General features: G+C 35.4%; 1 protein-coding gene and 1 long non-coding RNA gene across 3 annotated transcripts in view; both read right to left on the reverse strand.

Annotated features, from left to right (window-relative positions):
- LOC147029712 (ORM1-like protein 3) overlaps window positions 1-20,030 on the reverse strand; it is a 34,592-nt gene that overhangs the window by 10,929 nt on the left and 3,633 nt on the right. The gene's annotated exons all lie outside the window — the stretch shown is intronic.
- On the reverse strand, window positions 13,699-20,020 carry LOC147029713 (uncharacterized). The gene is made up of 3 exons (XR_015056047.1): window positions 14,460-20,020; window positions 14,160-14,217; window positions 13,699-13,870 (listed from the first exon to the last, which is right to left on the reverse strand). It is a non-coding gene; the product is annotated as an uncharacterized LOC147029713 (long non-coding RNA).

The raw sequence follows: 20,030 nt of genomic DNA on the forward strand, positions 1-20,030 counted from the left end.
AATAGCAGAAAAGTTCTCTGAAAAAACCTCTTCTCTCTCAAAACTTGGTTTATTTATCAATCTAGAAGCTTCTTTCCAAGATGTTGCAAATCTAATGTTTTGCCTGTTTCTAACATTCTCCATTGTCTTTCCAAAGACAGCATTATTCATCAATTTATAGAATTCCCCTTCAAATTTTACTTTTGTATTTGTTCTCATATCTGTATTGAATTTAATATACTTTTTCATCCAAGGACTTTGTTTAAATTTTAAAACTCTATGAATTTTAGCTACTCTCAACCCAGCAGATAAATATTGTCTCAAGTTCCTTTGATGCAAAACATATCCCTCTTTATCATAGAATGTTGTTAATAACTTTTCTGTTGATTTGCCTTTAATATTAAAACTTTTATGATAATCACTGAACCATTCTTTCTTTGGGGTTTCTTTCTCACATGCAAAAGGAAGGTCTTTATGCTTATTATGAAGATCACTCGGGTACTTCAAATCAACTTCAAAATAATAACCTTCTTCTTTGCCATTCAATTTCTCTTGAGAAGAAATAACAATATTCATCAAAGCCTTTTCATAATCCTTTTCTTCCACCCACTCTAATTTACCATAAGGCAGAGATTGAGACATTGCCCATCCATACAAATTATTAGCATCAAAGTACATCAAATAATTACTATCTTTTTCACTCTCATAATTTGGAAGATATTTATTATTTGCTTTAGCATATCTTTTGAACATACTTGTGATATTCCACCTCTCTTAGACTTCTCAATCATCAAAAGCATATCTACATCACTGACTAAATCTATATCTTGTTTTGTCATTTTCAACATTGCACTCCAAGCTAAACCAGGAGCTGTGAAATAGTGGGCAGGATCTAATCCATAACAATTTTTATTATGACAGAGTGATCTAAAAGCTTCAAACACATCAGCTAACAATAAAACATCTGTTTTTAGATACAAATCATGATATTCTCCAAGGTTCTTTATCTTAAATAATTTCCAAATTTCTTGTGCGTGTTTATATTCCTTATCACTTATCTCTTCTTCATAAAGGTTATTATAGAAACTTTCTTTTGAAGGAAGTTGTGTTTCTTTAAATCTCATAAATGAATCCATATAACCATAAGGATAAATTCCCTTACTTGTAAGAATTTTCTCTTTACTTTGAATTTCATTCCTTGTTTCAATTTCCTCTCTAGTTAGAATTCCCTCTTTAATCAGAATTTCATCTATAATCAGAATTTCCTCTTTAGTTAGAATTTCATTCTTTGTTCGAATTTTCTGTATAATTAGAATTTCATCTTCAGTAAGAATTTCTTCATTCATTTCCTCATTAATTAGAATTTCCTCTTTACTTTGAATTCTCTCTTTAATCTGAATTTCCTCTTTAGTTAGAATTTCCTCTTTTGGAAAGAATGAATTAAGATTTGGAAAAGAGCCCGTGGAGCTTAGATTTGATGCGAGGTTGGCTAGTGGTGTTCCCATAAACTTGTAAGAATCAAGAAACCTTATACGAGTTATAGGTTTTGTGAATATCATTTTTGTAAATGAAATATACTTTTGACTTGTGTTTGTTATGGCAGAAATATTCCCTGGTGTTTTTGAAAGTTCATTTATAAATAGATGTGTGTCATAGTTGGCGCTGTTGTGAAGAAAGACTGGAATAAAAGAAGGTAATTTATAATTAAGATTACAACAGGAATGAGCGGGACCTCTATATTTACCAGTAAGATGACAATGATCCCTAACTTTAGACTCCTCAATTTCCTCCTCACAAATATGACAGATATTGTTCTTTCTAAATTCTAATTTTTCTTCTATGGTTAATTTCATCGGTTCATTTGTTTCTTTCATTAATTTACTTAGTCTTATACAATCCTTTTCTAATCGTTTTACAAACTCTTGTGAAGCATTTTTTCCACTATACTGTTCAAGTTTATTATACTTTTCTCCAACAGATGATTTGATATAATAACAGAAACCACAAGGAATATGTTTTTGATATTTATTTGTATATGGTTCTTTTGGATTAGGAGAAGCAGTATTTATCTTTTTAAGGATACATTCAAAATCAGCGTATATCACAAATGGGTGCATGATAGATTTATTATAATCTTCAAAAGAAATCTTTTCACCAGGTTTAGGCATTGTAATTACAGCTGATTTATGATTACTACAATATTTTGAATGTTGTTCTAATCGTTCTTTTGTATGAAATGAATTAAGACATCGCTTACAAGGATATATTTTGTTTGCTGTTCTGAATACCTGAGAAGAGATTAATCTTGATAAATTATTGATGTATGTGTAATGTGAATTATTTCCAACACTAAAATATAAAAGATCAATGTGTGTTTCTTCATTTTTATAGTTGTTTGAAATTTTTAATATTTGAACTTTGTTTGTATCCGTTAATCCATATACATTAATAGAAAGATTATTCTTTTTCTCAAATTTAGGAATATCTGTTAGTGGCATTGGGAAATTAAAATCTTTAATGTCCAAGGTATTCTCATATTTCATATATTGTTTTACTCTTTCTGAATTACATTTTGGTGGATGTAAGTGAGCAAGAACAGACCAGAGAAAACATTTATTATCATTATTCTTAATATTAACAACTGCCTTCTTTCGTTTTATTTCTTTTGGTAATTCAATATAAGAAGAAGCTTTAAGAGGGTTTGATTTTAGAATGTGTACATCTAAAAAGATGATTTTTTTAATATTGAATCCACTTCCTACCACTGTATTATCAACATCCTCCTCTTGTCTTGATAGTTCTTCATAAACCCCACTATTCAAAAAATCTTGAAATGATGTTATAAAATGAAGATCTGTCCTCATATAAGGAGTTTGTTCTTCATCTTGTCTTTTCATATTCATTTTCACTCCCATATAAAACTTTAAAGTTTTCATTTCTTTTAATGTTTTTTAATAAATTTTTCAACATCAGGTTTCACTATTTCAATTGATTCAATTATTGATGATGGACCGGGTTCTCCAAATTGAAAAATCCTTATTTTTATATGCCCTTTAAATGCCCCATCAGTGTTTTCAATATAATAGTCTCTCTTTACTTTAAACTCATTTTTCTTGTGTTTTTGTGATTGAAGATGCCTATTATAACTACTCTTCAAAACATCCTTTGAGCAGGTATCACAATGTTTTCTTTCCAACTCAAGAGGGGATATTTTGTGAAATAGATTAAATGTGTGTTTGTTGGTTCGGAGGTGTTTTCTATAATGTTTATATTCGTGATTACAAACATCGCAGTATGTTGTATTCACCATATTTATATAATAAAACTTTGCTTAAACTAAAAATTTCTTGATGAAAATTTCGTTTATTTTACAGGTGAATCTGTGCTTAAACTAAAATTTTCTTGATGAAAATTTCGTTTATTTTACAGGTGAATCTGTGCTTAAACTAAAATTTTCTTGGTGAAAATTTCGTTTATTTTACAGGTGAATCTGTGCTTAAACTAAAATTTTCTTGATGAAAATTTCGTTTATTTTACAGGTGAATCTGTGCTTAAACTAAAATTTTCTTGATGAAAATTTCGTTTATTTTACAGGTGAATCTGTGCTTAAAACCATTTTATCCTCCAACTTTTTCACTTAATAAATACAATGTTTCAAGACACAAAAGACAAGTTTCAATCAATCTCTTCATTTGTTAAAGATGCTGAGAAATATGTCAAGGATGTAAAATTGAACAAAGATAAATATAACAACTATTGGATAAAAACAATTATGGTGGATATGATGAGTTCTTCAATTTACTTCAGTGGAAGGGCTTTTAGTATACCTGGAAGAACATCAATTAAGGTATCTCTAACAAAAGTTTCTCCTCTCCTTCTGGCAATATATTCAAAACTAGAAAAAGCAATGAAACAAGAAAAGGTATCAAAAAATAAAAACCTTATGGATGAAGCTTTAGAAAGAAAAGATAAGACCATCTGTAATATGCAAGGAGAAATTTGTATTTTTTTCAACAACCCTAAAGATATAAATCCTGATGAAATAAAGGATGTTAATATATCAGGTGAAATGACATTTCGTTCAATTGTAGTTAAGGATCATTTTAAAATTACCTTTAATATAAAAAATGTAGCAGTTGAATCTGTTAATGAAAAATGTATATCGATATCGATGGTAATGTTTTTTCTACTAATTAAATGAGCCAATATTCAACTGAAGATTTTGAAGATTATGAGAGTGATTATGATACCGAGAGTTTGCATTCAAACGATAGTTATGACACCGAGAGTTTGTGTTCAAATGATAGTTATGAAAGTATAGATGATTCTGAAAGTATCGAAGATGATATCGAAGATGAATTTCAGTTTAAGTAAAGTTTTACTTTATAAATATGAATAGTTTACTCGATTTTGAGCCTCTTGAATTCCATGATTCTCCATATGACAAATTTGAGAATTGTCCTGCGTGTGAAAGACGGGGATTAAACACAGAGTCAAAAGCCTATAAACAATGTATATTCTGTGATTATCTTCTAATTAATGATAATCAAAAATATAAAAAGGAAAATAATTCTTTTAGATTTACACCAAAAATGAATTACTTTACAAGATTGATTCGAGAAATGAATGTAAAGAACGAGGGTGAGAACACACCTTTCCTTACAAGGGAAGAAACTGAACGTATTAGAGAAATGTTCAAAGGATTGTTGTTATATCTTATTCATGGATGTGATTTTCAGGGAAATATCAACACAAGATATTGCATAAATAAAATAATGGATTATCTTGAAATTAAACCTGAACTTAGGATAAAATATAGAATTTCGAAAAAGCCAAGAATAAATTAAATAACCTGTTTTCCAAATATATAAATGAATGATTTTTTACCTATTTGGGAAAATAAGATAAAATTTGACAACCATAAAAATCTCCCAAATTCATTAAGATGCCTCATAGTTGGTTCAAGTGGATGTGGAAAAACCTGCTTACTTTTAAAGATGCTCCTCACTCCCAACTTTTTAGATTATGATAATTTAATAATTTTCACAAAGTCGAGTTTTCAACCAGAGTATCAACTACTCTCACAAGGTTTTAATGCTGGTCTTCAAAAAGAAGATATAATCGGTTTATTTAAACTTCAAAAAACCTAAATGATTTTAACATTGAAGATATAATACAACTATTTTGTGATACACAGAGATGTAAAAAGAAATCAAAACCGATAACTTGTATTCTGAGTGATAATACGGATGATATACCGTCTCCCCAAGATTTGGATAAATCCAAAAAGAACCTCGTTATCTTTGATGATTGTGTTAATGAGAGAAACCAAACGGTAATGGACAGCTACTACACAAGAGGGAGACATTCTTCTTGTAATTGTATTTATCTTAGTCAATCGTACTTTCAGCTTCCTCGTCGTTCCATCAGAAACAATGCTAATACTTTTATTTTATTCAAGTTAAATTCAATAGATATAAACAATTTTTGGAGAGACAATTGTTCTACATTATGTAGTAAAAAGGAATTTGGGGATTACATGAAACACACGACTGAAAAATATAAATATATTGTTGTGAAACAAGATGAGATATTAAATGATATTTTTCAATAAATAAATGGATGCGAAAGAAAGAGCAAGAAGATTTAGGGAACATCAAGAGTTGGTTTCAAAAGTTGTAAAACAGCAGGAAGACATAAAGAAGAAACGCAGACAGAAACTAACGGGCGAAGAAGCATTTGAAAGAAAACAAGAGAAATTTTTTAAACCACTTTTAAAAACTTCCCAAGGAAAAATGAAAGATGTTTCCACATTTCCCACGGTAGAATATACTCCTAAAAAACTTCAAATGTTAAAAGATTTCAGTCAAATGACGGAGGAAGAATTAGAGCATTTAGGAGAATTAGAATATGATGATGAAGGTTTATTTCAACAACTGGAAGAGATTAATCGACCCCTGATTATATTGTGAATGCTCTTCAAAACAATGAATATTCAGCGGATTCAAAAACCAAAGCAGGACTCATTCCAACAGAACAATCAGCAATATTTCATCTTGTTCAAGAAAAGGTATTGATATTTAATGATGAATTAAGGTTCTTGGGTTCTGCTCAACCCCCTGTTAAACTAACTCCAAGATTAATGTTTCTTCTCACAAAAGATGGAAGACAAGGTTCAACTGTGAGGGATGAATCAAAGTATATTGATAAACCATTGGATATGGAAAATAATGATGATAGAGTATATATTGATCTGCTGAACACTCTAAATTATAAGGTTATTCTTTCTGGTAAAAGTAGGAAGAATGAGAAGGAGAAACACATTATTCAGGCTTTAAGTATCCTTGGTTCAGGTGTTAGTTTTCTTCCAAATGACCCATTGCAATTAGTTAATAGACTGTTATTGTTGTTAGGCAGTAAGAAGGCTGGAAATAACAATTGTTTTAATGAAGCATCAGCCATTTTAGACCAGTTGATGAACATGAAAATAATTAATAAATATCAATATAAAGACATTTTATCTCATATTAAATAAGATGAGAAGCACAATCCTTAGTTTCAATTTCACAACAAGCGACCACACATCTTCATTCCCATACCCACTACAACTTGACACAACAAAAGAATATGAGGCATCTTTATTGTCCATGGAAACTTATAATACCTTATTTAATATAACCGAGAAAAATGACAAGTTTAGTTATAATCCAGGAAGTGGATACAAAACGATAACAGTCTCACCCGGAGCATATGAGATTTCTCAAATATCTTCCGAAATTGCTCGTCTTATGAAAGAACAGGGTGATGAACCAAAAAATATTGTTATAAACATTCAAAAACATACTTCAAAATCAACGATTAAAGTTAAAAATAACTACAAGGTTGATTTCACAATTGATAATTCATTTAGAGAGTTATTGGGTTTCTCCTCAAAAAGATTGAAACTAATGGGACGTTTTACAGTGATAATGTCATTCAAATATCCTCAGGAATAAATTCGGTGTTAATTCACTGTGATTTGATTGATGGTGCTTATAATGATGGGAAAAAACAAATACAATATTTTCATTCAGCGCATACTCAACCCCAATTGGTTATAAATTCAATATGGAACCCAAAAATTTGGTTTATCTACCTGTGTCAGGAAAAACCATACACAGAGTAAATTTTAGGATAACCGACCAAGATAATCGTGTGATTTCTTTTAATGGAGAAGTTATATCCATCAGAATTCACCTACGTGAAGTTTTCCAATAAATAAATACGATGGTTATTTTGAGGAAACACGAGTTGGGAAAATATAAAATAATTACAGGGGATGGGATGTTCCTTTCCCCATACTACAAGGGTGAAGGTATGTATCTTGGTAGAGGATACTATAAACCTAAGAGACAAAGGGGTGTTGGACATCAATTTAGAGGAGATGGGATAATTGATACTCTCATGGGTATTGGTTCAACTATTCTTAAACATAAAGATCTAATTGGTTCAACTGCTTCTGCTGTGGGAAATGTAGCAGGTGCCGTAAAGAGTATAAAAGATGCTCAGAAGGAATCTCATAAATTACAAGCAATAAAAGAAATTAAGAAAGGCAAAACTCAGTTGTCCCCCCAAGAACGACAGAAAATAATTCAAATACTTGGATCAGGGTTTCAAAAGTTTTAACATCTTTTTTTCCTAAATAAATACAAGTATGGAAGCAATTGATAGTATCTATGATTTGGATGATACTATTATTATCTCAAACTCCACTAAAAAAGAAGATTACTTCAAGGTAAATGCAATAACTGGAACAGACTGGAATACGAATGGTACAAAAAGTTTTGAAATAAATAATCAACAAACCTATTTGAATCTCTCCGAAAGTTTCTTGTTGTGTAAATTTAAATTCACTAAGGCTGGGAATAACACAAACGCTACACTTGTAAATGATTTCTTCTGGAAAATGTTTGATAGTGTGCGTTTGTATATTGGAACACAAGAAGTTGAAGCGGTTGATTATGTCTCTGCTGTATCTGAAATGATAAAATTTACACTCTATACATTCAGTGATAGAATGGGAAAGGGGTCTGTCGAAGGTTTTATTCCTGATATGTCAACGGGAACAAACACAGACCCTGGGTATACTCAAAGGAAAGGAATGTATAATGATGATACAAAAGCAGAAAATAGTTTTACTGTGGCAGTTCCTCTTAAAGGTATATTTGGATTTTGTGATCATGATAAAGTTCTGTATGGCCTTAAAATTAGATTTCAACTACAAAGGAATGATAATGAAAATCGATTGCTTTTTGGTGTTGGTAGTGCTTTTGGTGATCAGAATAAATTTGTAATTGAGGAAATGAGTTGGTATATCAGTGAATATACTCCTAATCTTAAAACAGAAGAGATGTTGAATCGAAGACTTAACTCAAAGAAACCACTCAGTGTATCATACCTCAAAAGAAGATGTCAACACGTTAAACTCAATCAAACAACTTACACGTGGAATTTGGGTGTTCTGGAAGGAAAGCCACGATATCTGTGGATCATTTTTAAAAAGCCAGATGGTGATACTGCGACTGATAAGAATAATGCATTGAGTGATAATGCTAAGGTGAAACAACTTCGCGTTTCTCTAGATGGAACATTTTACCCACGAGATAGATTGGAAATTAATTGGGAAAAAATGATTTTGCTGAAGCATACAAGTCTTACCAAAAGGTGTGTGAAAGTAATGGAAATAAAGAACCTATTTTGGATATGACAGCATTTAAAAGTTTGTATACAATCTATGCGTTTGACCTGAGCGCTCAAAAGGAAACTATAAAGTCTAATCGAGTGGATACTTCCCTATACATTGAAAGAGGAGAGAGTGAAGAAGTTGATACATATTGTTTGCTTTTGGAAGAAACAGAATTGCAGATTAATACAGATAATGGTGTGATGATTAGTCTCACATAATTTTTTGTTAAATAAATGAGTGGCAAAGTACCAACTGGGGTATATGTTAATCAAATCAATCTTCATAAACTATCATCTTGTGTTCAAAATCAAAAGCCTTGTACGATTAACGTTAATACAATTCAGAGAAAAGGAGCAGTAAGAATTGATGTTTTTCTCACAAGAGAACAGGTTAAAATCTTGAATGACACTGGCTCACTTAAAATTAAAATGACAAAACCAATGTTGAAAAAATATTCAATAAGAGAGACGAGTGGAGGATTTCTCCCATTTCTAATTCCTTTATTTGCTGGTTTAAGTGCGGTTGGAGCATTGACGGGTGGTATTTCAACAGCGGTGAAAACTGCCAACGAAAGGAAGGCTCAACTCCAGGCTCAAAAAGAATTGGAAAGACATAACAAAGAGTTGGAGAAACAAATTAGTGGAAGTGGTGTAATTGTAGATTTTGCTGAAAAACTTGAAGGTCTGCCTGATAAAGCGAGATTGTTAGTTGGAGATATGCTTTCTTCTATAGCACAAGCAGGTGTAAAATTAACGAAAAGAGGTAATGGATTATATCTTTCTAATAAATAAATGAGCATTGATGAGTGGTTGAAAAAATTTGGAAAGAATACAACATCAAATTTACAACTTGTCAAATATTGTAAGAAATTAAAAATTCATAATGTGGTTATTTGTATGAGAGATGAATTAACAAATGTGCCGAAACATACAAAGAATATTATTATGAACTTAGAAGATAATAATGGGAACGGTTCTCATTGGGTTTGTATTTTTAATAGTCAAGACAAATATTATTTTGATAGTTTTGGTCTTCCACCACCTGTTGAAGTCATAAAATTCTTACAGAATGGTGTTTATCAAACATTTCAAGTCCAAGAATTAAATTCCAAGTGTTGTGGCCAATTATGCCTATATGTGTTATTTCAACTCAACAAAAATACAAAATTTTATGATATTATTTTTAATCTAATATAAATGACTTATGTTGGTAAAGATGGTTCTATCTTTGGTTTATCTCAAGAACTGGATATTGATTTATCAAATTATTACACAAAGGCACAGGCTGAACGACATAAATATAATATAACCAAAAATATTAACATGAAAAATGCTTATAAATTAAAAAATTATCCAAGCCCGACAGACGCGAATGACTTGGTGAGATTAAGCGATTTATCACAATATATATCCTTAAATAAAACGGCTGTGTATTCCAAAGATACAGAAGTGTTGATATTATCTCCAGGTCATACAGAATTCACAGTTCGAATTAAAATAAATTTTTATAAAGAAGGGCGTATCGTTTGTATGAGAATAGAACAATGGGGGTATGATATGAATGATTTAGGGTATAATTGGTCATTTAAAATTAACCTCGAAGACCTGGAACAATTAAATCAGTCTCGTAAGGAAGAATATTATCCACTTGGTATCGAGAATGAGTTTTGTGGGGCTACGATTAGTAAACAACAAATAAAAGAATTTAATAAGGGTAAATATAATAATGGTTTTGCCCTTGTTTATCTCATGAAAACAGAAAAAACAGGATTATATATAATAAGTAAGGAAATACAAAATGATTTAACTATGGGAAGATGGGGAGGTGTTTCGTGCCATAATATTATTCTAACATATATTTCTAATACATAAATGACAGCAAGAAGGCTTCAAGAAAATTATCATTTCTGTGTCCAAGCATACCTTCAAGAAAAGGGTATTCGGTATTTTAATAAATATGTTCTACAACATAAGAATGAGGTATTTTCAATAAAAGATTGGCATTATGCTGATGTTGATAAACCGACAACTTTAGATTTAATTAGAATGTTAAATAATGAAAAAATTATAAAGTTAAGAAAAGGTAAGGCTCTTTTAGAAATTCAAAAGAAATTTTATTGGTTTCCTGTTGTAAAAAAATTATTTTGGATACAGGAATAACAAGAAATCCTGATGAATATATGTATAATATTCTATGGGGTGTAAGCGATTCAAGGATAGTAAGGGATGAGGAAGGAGTTGAAGAAGAGAGGGAAGAGGAGGAAAAGGAGAAGAGGGAGAAGAAAGAGAAGGAGGAAAAAGAGAAGAGAGAGAAGGAGGAGAGGGAGAAGAGAGAGAGGGAGGAAAGAGAGAAGAGAGAGAGGGAGGAGAGAGAGAAGAGAGAGAGGGAGGAGAGGGAGAAGAAAGAGAAGGAGAGGGAGGAGAGGGAGAAGAAAGAGAAGGAGGAAAAAGAGAAGAGAGAGAAGGAGGAGAGGGAGGAAAGAGCGAGACAAAATAAATATCAAAATATGGATACCAGTGAGATTAAAACTAGATTAAGGGTATTACAGAAATTAACTCAACCCACCGAGGAGGAAAAGAAAGAATTGACAAGTCTATTTGCAATACTTTCGGCAAGACTATTGGCATCGACAAGATATGGATTTTAATTCAAGTTTTTCATTTTTTTCTTAAATAAATGGAGGAGAGAGTGAAGGCATTTCTAAGGATTCTTTATGTTTTAAAAATCAAGATTCAAATGTGCATGTTGGAAACTAAAAAGGTTTTTGCACTCTGCAGGAATTTTTCTCATAAATAAATGAGTTATTGTCTCAAATGTAAAAAGAAAACTAATACTAAAAATATTTCATATATTAAAAGTAAAAATAACAGGGTTATACAAAAAGGTATATGTTCGGTGTGTGGTTCAAAAAAATCAATTTATCTCCCAACACAAACTAGGAGGAGATATCCAAAAGTTTTTATCAGGAAGTAAATTTACAACTACTGGAATACCAGGGGAATTACATCTTCCAGGGTATTCTTTCTGTGGCCCAGGCACAAACTTGGATAAAAGATTAGATGAGGCAGACAATCCTAAATCCTGGAGTAAGCCTATCAATAGAGTTGATGAAGTGTGCATGAGACACGATATTGATTATGGGAATACCACAACGTTGGAAGAAAAGCATGAAGCCGATAGAGAAATGTTGTATAATTTGTCTCTGATACAAAATCCAACCTTGAGAGAAAAAGTTGATCGGTTCATTGTGAAGAAGATGATCAGTGCTAAAATGAAACTTGGACTTGGAAATTCAAAAAACTTATCGGCTCTAATGATGCCATTAAGACTGAAGAGCAATTAGCTGATGAATTACATAAACCAATATTCACAAAGTTTCAGAGAAGGAAAGTTTATTCCAAGGAAGTAGATTATATCTGGTCTGCTGATTTGATTGAACTCAATAATGATAAGGGGTACAAGTATGCTTTAACCGTTATTGATTTGAGGAGTAGATATGCGTGGGTTGTACCATTAAAAAACAAAACAGGTAATACTCTTATGTTAGCCTTCCAACAGATATTTAATAAAAGTAAGAGAAAACCTAAAAAATTGTGGACTGATGAGGGTAGGGAGTTTTATAACAAGACATTTATGAATTTTCTAAAAAATAACAGTATTACATTATACAGTACCTTTAATGAAGGGAAGGCAGTTGTTGTTGAACGTTTTAATCGTACCTTAAAAGAGAGACTATATAAAAAATTCACACAACTCGGTTCACAACAATGGTCATCTTTTATTCAAGATATTGTGGATAAGTACAATGACACGATTCACACGTCAACAAATATGAAGCCATCAGAAACATTTACAAAATTAAAATATGAAAAAGAGATTAATGTCAGAAAACCTAAGTTCAAAGTTGGTGATATCGTAAGAATATATAGGTGGAAATCTCATTTTGAAAAAGGTTATACGAAAAGATGGACCAACGAGCTTTTTAAAATTGTTGATGTAATAGATACGGTTCCTTGGACTTATAAGATATATGATTTGGAAGGGGAAGAGATTTTAGGTTCATTTTATTCACAGGAATTACAAAAGACAAAGATAAATTGAAATTTTTTGACTCCGCCCCTTTTTGGCTCCACCCACACAAGCCCCCGCCCACACAAGCCCCGCCCACACAAATCCCACACAAACCCCACCACACACCCCCCACAAGCTCCAATAAATTGAAATTTTTGACTCCGCCCCTTTTTGACTCCGCCAACACACGCCCTCCCACCGAAGCCCCGCCCACACAAACCCCACACAAGCTCCACACAACCTCCACACAAAAACTCCACACAAGCTCCACACACACAAACCCCACACAAGCTCCACCCATATTCATCATATTCACATAATTAGTGATTAGTTAATTAGTTCCCCACACACACAACATGTTTATTTAATTAAAAAATTATCCACCCATCCACACAAGCTCCACTCATCCACCCATCCCCCATCTCTCCACCCATCCATTTATCCACATAAGCCTCATCCACATTCACCCCTCCCACACAAGCTCCACCCACATAAACCCCTGCCCATATAAACCCTGCCCACATAAACCCCTCCCACATAAGCCCTGCCTACACAAGCTCCACACAAAACTCCACACACATAAACCCCTCCCACACAAGCTCCACCCACATAAACCCCCGCCCACACAAGCCCCACCCACACAAGCCCCACCCACACACACCCCGCCCACACAAGCCCCTCCCACACACACCCCACCCACACAAGCCCCCCACCGAAGCCCCGCCCACACAAGCACCGCCCACACAAGCCCCACCCCCTCATCCCCCTGTGCGCCCCCACCTTTGACCCACCACCTCCCTCATCCCACCCCCCACCCTTCCCCACACACACACATGGGGAGGGGAGGGATGGGATGAGGGGGTGATGGGTCATTGGGGGAGCGCCCCTACCCCCCTCCCCCCCCCCTCCCCCCCCCAACCCCCCCCTTTACATCTCTTTTATTCTTTTCTTGTAATTCAGAATCAAGTAATTGTAAACAAAACAAATATAATTTATTAATATTGAAAATATTAAATATTCATTTGCGAGAATGTACAATCTTTCCCAGCAATCTTCTTCAGATGCCTTGTGATTTCGAAACTCAGACACCATATTCTGTTTTGAAACAAAAAGTGGATAATAATTAGGTTCTATAAAGATAATTACATGGTAATATGAATAAGCCTCGTTGACCACTGAATTAACACACCAGGAGCCTGTCATCCTTTCAAGGTCAATAAAATGAATTCCAGTGTACTGACAAAACCACGTCCAAACTAATGATGCAACCAACATAAGGCGACATTCTAAAGAGAGAGTGATATTAATAATAATTCAGAAATATTTACCTCCAGAAAATCATGTGTTGTACGAGTGATATTAATAATAATTCAGAAATATTTACCTCCAGAAAATCATGTGTTGTACAAGATTGCTTCAACAGCTGATGTTGTGCGATAGTGCTGAAAAAAAAATAAGTCAAGGGTATAGATGAAGAGACAGACAGGGAAAGCAACACACACACACACACACGCACACACACACACATACACACACACATAGACACACACACACGTGCCTCACCATTGGTTTAATTCATTCGAGATCAGAGACCAGTCATTATAAATCATTGGCCTCTTCAATAAGAGCAGAGAGAGGTAGGTAGAAAGACAGACAGAGAGAGAGGCACACACACGTGTCTCACCATTGGTTTAATTCCTTCGAGATGAGAGGACGTGATAAGACTTCATGCCACTCATTGAAAATGTCTTTCAATTCTCTTCTAAAATCATTGATCTCTTCAATAAGAGTATTAATTTCATGAACCACGTCGTGATATGTGAACTCAATTTCTTCCAATGCCCTGTCAGGGAAAAAATATATATATATATCAGAATTATCATGATTTAATTAATAATCATTTGCTTCATCGTTCAAAGAGAAAAGCATACACAAACTTACCAACTCTGTAGTGGGCTGTTGGCTTCATCGGAAGAAATATCGTCCATGCCTCAGTTGTAAAAATGAAATCCCGTCTGGCAGAAACTTTGTCTGGCGAACCGCTTATAAAGCAACGATGAGGAAATTGCTTAATCATTGGGTGTGGGCACAGGAAATGACAAGCTTCTCTTAATGATCTCATCTGGCCACCGCCCGAGTTGCAAATCGTTTTTGGACATAAACCACGCCATAAAAGTTTTGATTCAAATGTTTTCAGTTCGTGTTCTGAGATAAAATATAAACACGAGACCTTGTCTCACAGAATAGTTCCTATTTTTTCACAGCATGACAGTCCAAAACCACTTCCTCATTCACACAGCACGGCCGTGTCAAAAAAAAACACTTCCTCATTTTCACGGCATGAACTGAAAACATTTGAAACAAAACTTTTTTTCTGGCATGGTTTATGTACAAAAATGATTTGCAACTCGGGCGGTGGCCAGATGAGATCATTAAGAAAAGTTTATCATTTCGTAATGGCACAAAAGGGGTATCTTAAAAAATATAAAGATTCAAATGTTTTGTTTTTCAATATTTTAGATGGGGATTATTGTGCAAAGAAAATTAAACTATTGAAGGAATTTGAGAATGAACAAATGTTTATAGGTTCAATGAGTGAGCTAAACAATATGCATTGGTTATTTGATAAAGAGTGTCCCGGGGCTTAGGCGTTTCAGATATTTCTTTCGAATCACCTTTAACAAATCTTTATCTTGTTGTATGGGCTATTTGAATAGAGAGCCCCTAGGTTAAAAGGGGAAATAAAAAAATGACCGTTTTTACAGCCATTTTTCCCTGCTGTGCAGGGGTTTGGCTTTTTCTTGAGGCAATGTTTTATGGCCGGATGCCCTTCCTGACACCAACCCTGGTCGCCTCTTACGACACACAGGGATATGGTACACCTATTCTAACCGGGGCATACACCGGGGCCAGTACACTGGCACTCATTTCGCCGACCTCGGAAGGATGGCAGGCTGAGTCAACCCCCTGGTGTTAATTCAGCAGCCAACGGGATTTGAACTCAGGACCCTGGGATCCCAAGCCGCCACCCTAACAACTAAGCCAACACCAGGCTCCAGGTTAAAAGGGGAGACAAATAAATATACCTTGGGCTAAAAAGGGGATTTATTTTTCAGGGGAAAAAAAAAGAAAAATTTCATGGCTGAAAATCCCCCATTCATTTACATGGGGAAAAGTGAGCCAGAACCAGTATTCTTTCCCTACTTTCAGGATCTCCTGAAACACCCAGATCCCATAGTTCCCCACTCAACCTATTCACAACCTCCTCAGCTACCCTTTCATCCTTGAGGTTGCCAACATCCAGCCTTGGCTTGGATGATGCCATTCTCTTGGATTTGAGCCACAGCTTCAGAGTTGTTACAACAAGCCTGTGGTCGGTATTGAGGAACTGAGCACTCTGGTAGACCCTGCAGTTCTGGAACAACCTCCATCACCATCAACGAGAACATGGTCAATCTCCTTTGCCACACCGCTAGCAATGGAATACAAAGTCCCACAATTTGGCCATGAATGTTGACACCATGAACTAGCCACCATTACAAGTCCACGACATCTTGGAAAATCAAGGAACTGAGTGATATTCTGATTCCTGGTTCCAGACCCATGAGGACCAATGAATGTTGCATAACCATCCCTATTAGTGACAATCGATGCATTGTAATCCCCCAAGACGAGAAGAGTATCTCGCCTTGGGCACCGATCAACCACAGACTCAGCGTGGCACAGAATGTCTTCGAGAGATCACTCGCCTCAGTCGGATCATAGACAGAGACCATGGAAACGACACCCACAGAGTGACAAATCATCAGTCTCATAATACACTCGTTGACTGGTGTTACCTCGATTATCAAAGGTGTCAGCTTATTGGACACTACAGCAACTCCTTGGGCATGGTAACCATTAAAGCGACCAGTCCAGCAGTAGCTGTCACCACCCAACCATGATCTCACCACTATCTGGTCTCCAAACTTCAGAAAGTGCTGCAATACCGATGTTCAAATGATGGAGCTCAGACAATAGCAGAGACAGGTGATTAGGACATTCCAGCCACCACCCAAAGGGACCGCCTCAGGTTAACCCGAGGAGACCGCCATCTGGTGGAGAGGTTATGCGACAGGCTATGAAGGTTGGACCGTGGCTTTGCAACAGCGGTCCAGAGGCAGAGAGCAAGTACAACAGAAATAAACTATCGAGTTCAAGTTTAACTATATAGAGACACCTTACCCCAACGCAGTCGTGAGAAAAAGGACATGGGAAGAGTCTTTTAAACTCTTGCTTTGTGTTTCCGAGCATGATCTATGTTTGTTTTGTTTGTGAACCTTGCATAACAAGCGTGATGGTAACCATACAAAGCCAAGTCAAACATAACAGTTCAGAGCTGATGATGCTCCATTGAGATGCATTTTTCATTGCTGTCAAGGTTTATCCATGCAGTTGTGCAATTACAAACCTTCTGCCAACTCCTTTTGGAGAATTTGACAATGTTGGAACAATCTTTGAGAAAAAAAAAAGAGAGCACTAAACAAACAGCTCTAGGTGCCGCCATATTTGTCTGTTTCTCTGCAGAATCTCGCATAGATACTCTGACCTCACGGCATGAATATTTTTTTCCAAGTACATATTGTTAAACAGAAGGGTTTTAAAAGTGCTGGGAAGGTGATTTGTGTTCAACAGTATTCAACTATAGAATTCAATTGAAATAAGATAAAGATGTAAAAGGTCTGAGAATTATTTTTAAGGTTTACCACCATTGTTGCAGTGTCTTTTACACCACCTTATTTAACACGTAACTGTACATGAGTTATTTGTGCCTGTCCCAGCAAGCATGAACATAGAAAACAAAGCATTTCCAATTTTTTTTTGGTACCTCAGTACTTGATGTCTGATGTTGGCTTAATGGTTAGGGTTGTGAGCCTGGGATCCAAGGATCCTGAGCTCAAATCCCACTCAGCTGTTGAATTAATACCCGGTGGGGTTGACTCTGCCTGTCATCCTTCCGAGGTCAGAAAAATGAGTACCAGCTTGCTGGGATGATTGAGCCATTCGAGTATCCTGCATCGGAGTGGCGACCCATCCGGGATTGTGCCCAATAGCCCAGGAGAATGCTTCTGCAGCACCAACGCTCTGTACAGAGTATGGTCCTAATGGATGGATGGATGGATGGATTGCTAATCAAGTTGTCAGTACACAGTGAGTTTGGCTGAAACAATGCAGAAATCAAGAAAATGATGAAATATCAAGACCTCAAAAATGAGGTCAAAAGACCTTGGAAGCTGAAGAGTGTCAGAATTGTACCAGTGATAGTTGGAACAATGGGAATGATAAAGAAGAACCTTACAGAGATCTTAAAAAAAAACCATCCCTGGGAATATTACCTGGAAAGATGGGAATACCCATCCCTGGGAATAAAACCCAGATGAAGCTATCTGGGGCTCAGTGACGATCCTGAAAAAGCCCTGGGAACAAAAGTTTGAGAACAAGAAGACTTCACGTCTTGTGTTCCATGATCATAATCCCTTAACAAAACGGAAGTGGATACTTCGAAACCTGGGAGGACTCCATTCCATCTTTTGAAACCCATATATTGAGATAACAACCAACGACACGCACACACCTGAGAAGTTTGTCTGCAATCTTTAAAAAAAATCCAAAGAACAATAAATATACTGTAAATGTGGCCACAACAAGCAGCATGATCTAAAGTACCGATGCGCACCAGTTCGATTCAGGAACAATGTCTTCAAGTGATGAAACTTCACCATGTTTTGCTCAGTTTCAACAAATTCAACTAATAATGAGGAGGCAACCGTGGTGCACCACCAACAAACAGCCACAGTGCAGTGTGACCACTCCTTGGCTTTTTTTCACAAGATCTTGGCTATTCGTTGTTCACCTTGGCGTATAGGTTTTCTATTATCATCGCTTTTCCCAAACCCTGTGAATTCTTGGCTTTTTTTCATAGGCTCATTTTGGCATTTATGAAAATGACGAGTGGTCACACTGGATCACAGTTAGAGACAATTAATGACCAGTAACTGTAATCCGCTTGACGATAGATGAAATTTTTTTGGAAATTGTTGCCAAAAGGTTACAGAGAGTCGGGTATGAGGAAGAGCTGAATGGCAGAGAGAAGTCAACAGATTGAAAAGAATGGCAGAAGGAGAACATTTGAATAATTTTTTTCACATCCCAGAATACTAATGGGAGAAGTAAGGTTTCAGAACACCACAAGCACATGTTGTATTATATTTTATCTACAATGTCATAGGGAAATAATCTCAATTAACCCAAAGAGATGCCACATCGGTTCAGAAACTACACACCGTCGTCAACATACAATGCCTTTGAAGCTCGGTATGCCGTCTGAAAACAAAGGTAATTTAAACGAAATGTGAAGATAACTACTCTCAAGCAGTGAAAACCTGAAGCACACTGTATGTGGAGCCAATTGTGCTCACACGAGGGCGAAGCACCTCAAGAGAGTTCAACATATGCACAGCTACAACTACATCCTTCAATCCTATTCGCTCCACTCGGAAGACGATCACAAAGGAATACCGTTTCAAATAACAAGGAAGACTTGAAACTGGGAATCATTTTGTTCGATAAAACAACTTGACAACAATGCAATGCAATGCAATTTTTTTTTTTTTTTTTTAAATAAGTGAACACACGCTTGCCAGAGGCACAAATTACTTATGCCAATATGTGGTTGCACCCATGTCTTTACAGCCCAATCATTATTCTATCTGATATACAAACAAATTCATCAACCACTGGACTTTTGGCCAAATACATTGTCCTGTAATAAGTTGAGAGACAAGCTTTGTCAGTTGCTAGAATTTGCCACACATCTATCCACCTGAAATCTGACCATGCGTAGCGTGAAAACAGTGGTGTTGTCAAGAACAGCCGCATTGCTCAGTTTCAGAGAACAGTGAACAGTGATGGCAATTTAACCTGAGCAAGTGTAAGGTGTTAGGGATGGGAAAGAACAATGAAAATAGAGATTACAGGATGCAAGGGGTAATTTTGGAGCGTGTCACACGGGAGAAGGATCTGGGGGTGGTAATAGATATGGGAGGTAAGCACAGTGCCAGGCAGCTATAGGTATCGATAAAATACATACACAGATGAACTATTCAGCACAGTAGACAGTGATAGGACCAGGAGCCATAGCCTGAGAGTGAAGAAGAGGAGAGTTAAGATGGTAGTTTAAGGCAGAGAGAGAGAGAGGTCCTTCACTCAGAGGTAC

The sequence above is a fragment of the Eptatretus burgeri genome, chromosome 3 (genome assembly GCF_056783735.1).
Source record: "Eptatretus burgeri isolate ZD-2024b chromosome 3, Ebu_testis_v1, whole genome shotgun sequence".
NCBI classification, from domain to species: domain Eukaryota; kingdom Metazoa; phylum Chordata; class Myxini; order Myxiniformes; family Myxinidae; genus Eptatretus; species Eptatretus burgeri.